Source organism: Chrysochloris asiatica, unplaced genomic scaffold, assembly GCF_000296735.1.
Source record: "Chrysochloris asiatica unplaced genomic scaffold, ChrAsi1.0 scaffold00053, whole genome shotgun sequence".
Taxonomy (NCBI): domain Eukaryota; kingdom Metazoa; phylum Chordata; class Mammalia; order Afrosoricida; family Chrysochloridae; genus Chrysochloris; species Chrysochloris asiatica.
In genome coordinates, this window is record NW_006408571.1 from 4,524,788 (window position 1) to 4,529,366 (window position 4,579).

At 41.2% G+C, this 4,579-nt stretch overlaps 1 pseudogene; it reads left to right on the plus strand.

Annotated features, from left to right (window-relative positions):
* Nucleotides 1-2,873: 2,873 nt before the first annotated feature.
* On the plus strand, nucleotides 2,874-4,514 carry LOC102836326 (annotated as a pseudogene).
* The last annotated feature ends 65 nt before the right edge of the window (nucleotides 4,515-4,579 follow it).

Genomic DNA, 4,579 nt, shown 5'->3' on the forward strand with positions numbered 1-4,579 from the left:
AGTGCATCAAATCTGTTCTTGAGATTGTCTCTTAATTCATATATAATATAATCAAGGCCATATGTTTACTCTCATGGGCTTGTGCTATTTTTTCTTTTTTTTAAACTCCAACTTGAACTTCCATTTGTGCAAATGACTGATCTGCAGTTGGCCACTGGCCTTATTTAACTTCTCCATAGTTTCTTTCCACAGTTGATTGCATTCAATCCAGTGTTGTCCATATGTACAGACATCATTTATGTTGTTGAATAAAGGTATCTACAACGAATTAGTTATTAGTCTTGCAAAATTCTGTCATAAAACTTACAACATAATTTCTATCACCTAAGTCAAATTTCCAGCTACTTACCTTTCTTAACTTTCATATTCCATTCAGTAGTAATGCATGTTGATTGCACATTTGATCAATTTTAGACTACAAAAGTTGGTAAAAATCCTCAATTTCTTCATCTTTGGCATTAGTGATTGGCACATAAATGTGAATAATAATAGTATTAAATAGTCTTCCTTGTAAACGTATGGGTATTATCCTACCACTGACAGCGTTGTACTTCAGGATTGAAATTAGGATGCTGAAAAGATATAAATGGACCAAGGGACTTGGAAATGGTTTCCTAAAGAGGTGTGTCAAAGTGCTGTAGCTGGTAATAGTGTACAGACTCCCCAAAATTATACTTAGAAGAGAACTCATAGTGGAACACACAAATTCCTCATAAGATATTCATTAGTCTTATTAGCGATCATATTCAGGAACAGTAAAAAAGTTTTCTTTTGTAATATTTGTTAAAATTATTTGTAACTTTGTACTTAGTTTTAAACAGCCATTCTTATTATCCTTCCACTACCACCCAACAAACACACAGAAACACACAGATCAGCATACATATGCACATAGCAATAACACCTTCAAACAATAAACCCAATCAACATTTTCACAAGAGTTAATATAATTCCTTCAGAATAATGGATTTAAAACACCATTGAGCAAACGATGAGATAGGCATAAGAGCACCAAGTAGAGATGAGGAAGTCTTTAACAAAATAGGTGCTCAAATGTAGCATTTTCAACAGATGTTGGTGTTCAAAACACATACACAAACACATACATATACACACAGACACATACACACACTCATATATACCTATGCATGCACTCATGAGTTTGTATAAATTTTGATCATGAAATCACAAGCTAAAGTCACTTGAACTGAATGAAATAAAATGAAAGTGTGGGAAGCAGTATTGCAAAAGGGACTAAATCTAAGCAGTGAATTATCACATCTAATTCCTTTAAACAGGTTTTTGCACTTGACAGAAATCATAGAAAATGGATTTTTCTTCCAAAGTAAAGGATCACAAACATTTCTGAAACTTCTTTTTTCCTTTGGGACAATTTTAATATAGATGAAAATGCTCTAGATGAATGAGCTAATAAAAACCGCTACTTAACCATCTGCTAGAACATAATGTGAAGCACTCTGTACACCTCTCAGCTTCCTTAGCTGAACTTCAGACTGCAACCATTAGTATTAAAAACAAGTGCTCAGGATTTCCCCAAATCATTTTGTTCTTCTCTTTCATGTTTCTAGTATCCTTTCAGTCTCCTGCACTAACTTTCTGTATTGCTTTTTCATTTCTTGAAGTTTAAAATTAAATTCCCATTCTGTTTGGTTTGTAAGAAATTATCATTCCTGCCACATAGAGATATAATGTAAGGTACAGGAGAGAAATTGTGGGAGACATTCGTTGGCTCAGGAGCAAAATACATTAGCATTTGAGGTGTTACTGAGTTTAAAATCTATTCAAAATACAAGAGTTGTATGTTTGCTATTGTACCTTAGATTTTGCTGCTATATCTTATTGTTCTTAAGTGCTGTGTAGTCTATTCTGACTCATAAGGACCCTCTGTAGGGTTTCAGAGGAGTGGCTAGTGGGTTTGAACCACCGTCTTGCAGTTCAAATTGAACTGGCTATCTAATGTTCACCCTAATGTTTCCTAACTTATGGAAACTATTGGTACAAATGAATGCATCATAACATATAAATTCAACATATTTCATAAGATTTTATTTTCAAAGCAAAATACATTGGGCATAATTTCATAATTTAAATGATTTTGTAATCACTATCAGGACAAATTTATGCTTCCTCTAATGTGTTCAAGGAGTCCTGGTATGGTGCTTGCAGTATAATGCACTAGACCACAAGGTCAGTTTGAACTAGAAGGTCAGTGGTTAAAACCACCAGCTGCTCCTCAGAAACCCTATACATAGTCACTCTGAATTGGAACTGACTTGAAGTCACTTAACAACAGCAATGTGTTCATAGGAAAAGTACACTCATTTAATAGGCAGCTAAAACATGTTTGTTGCTAATGGACAAACAAGCAAGGCACACACTAAAGCCAATGCAGAAATGCATGATGCAATTAATAAAAAAGGGGAAAATATGGAAATAAATACCAAAGTTGATTTTTAAAAATAGGATAGTACAAAAAAAGTGATTTGACAAAAGACTACAGCAAGAATAATATATTTTTTATTTAAATCTTGACTTACCTGGAAGTCTGGGAGAACTGGCTAAATGAGTCTCTTGCTTACCACCTCTCAAGGGCATTCTACTATCCACATTGTTATTGTTGTTGTTATGTGTAACTGTGTCGGTTCTGACCCATAGCAACTCTGTATAGGGTATCCAAAGGATGGCTGGTGAGCTTGACCATCAACCTTGCAGTTCAAACCAACTTTGCAATCCAGCGCATTAACCCACAGCACCACACCATAGGTACAGGTAAAACTATTTACATAAAATACTATGGCCGGCTTCCTCTTCCTACTAGCCGGTCCCTGTCCGTGTCCCCAACTGGTGCTACTATGGCCGCCCTCACCCGGAATCCACAGTTCCAGAAGCTTCAGCAATGGCACCGCGAGCACAGTTACAAGCTCAACTGTCTTTTCGACTCTGACAAGAAGCGCTTCATTTGTTTCAGCTTGACCCTTAACGTCAACCATGGGCAGATTCTACTGGATTACTCCAAGAACCTTGTGACAGAGGAAGTGATGCACATGCTGGTAGACCTGGCTAAGTTCAGGGGTGTGGAGGCTGCCCAGGATCGCATGTTCAATGGTGAGAAAATCAACTTCACTGAGGACAGAGCAGTACTGCACGTGGCCCTGCAGAACCGGTCCAACACACCCATTCTGGTGGACGGCAAGGATGTGATGGTAGAAGTCAACAGGGTACTGGACAAGATGAAATCTTTCTGCCAGCATGTCCGCAGTGGTGACTGGAAGGGCTACACTGGCAAGCCCATTACGGATGTCATCAACATCGGTATCGGTGGCTCTGACCTGGGACCCCTCATGGTGACTGAAACCCTTAAGTCGTACTCTTCAGGTGGTCCTCAAGTCTGGTTTGTTTCCAACATTATGGGACCCACATTACCAAAACCCTTGCCTCCCTGAACCCAGAGTCCTCCCTGTTCATCATTGCTTCAAAGACCTTTACCACTCAGGAGACCATCACAAATGCAGAGACAGCGAAGGAGTGGTTCCTCATGTAGGCAAAGGATCCTTCTGCAGCTGCGAAGCACTTTGTCGCCCTGTCTACCAACACAACCAAAGTTAAGGAGTTTGGAATTGACCCTCAAAACATGTTTGAGTTCTGGGATTGGGTTGGAGGAAGGTACTCGCTGTGGTCAGCCATCGGACTTTCCATTGTCCTGCACATGGGTTTTGACAACTTTGAGCAGCTGCTTTCGGGGGCTCATTGGATGGACCAGCACTTCCGTACCACACCCCTGGAGAAGAACGCCCCAGTCCTGCTGGCTCTTCTGGGTGTCTGGTACATCAACTGCTTTGGCTGTGAAGCACAGGCCATGCTGCCTTATGACCAGTACCTGCACGGTTTTGCTGCCTACTTCCAACAGGGTTACATGGAGTCCAATGGGAAGTACATCACCAAGGCCGGCACCCGTATGGAATACCAGACAAGCCCCATCTTGTGGGGAGAGCCAGGGACCAATGGCCAGCATGCCTTCTACCAGCTTATCCATCACGGTACCAAGATAATACCTGGTGACTTCCTCATCCCAGTCCAGACTCAGCACCCTATACGAAAGGGACTGGATCACAAGATCCTTCTGGCCAACTTCTGAGCCCAGACTGAAGCCCTGATGAAGAGGAAAACAACAGAAGAGGCCCAGAAAGAGCTCCAGGCCATGGGGAAGAGTACGGAGGACACACAAGGTCTTTGAAGGAAATCGCCCAACCAATTCCAATGTGTTCACCAAGCTCACGCAGTTCATCCTTGGATCGCTGCTCGCCATGTATGAGCGCAAGATCTTCATTCAGGGCATCATGTGGGGCATCTACAGCTTTGACCAGTGGGGAGTGAAGCTGGGTAAGCAGCTGGCTAAGAAGATTGAACCTGAGCTGTAGGGCAACACCCCGGCGACCTCTCATGACTCTTCTACCAATGGGCTTATCAACTCCATCAAGCAACAGCCAGTGTGAGACTAGAAGCCAATAAACTCTTGCTCAGCAGCAACCCCTGTTGTGATTGGTCCTTCTTGTCCATA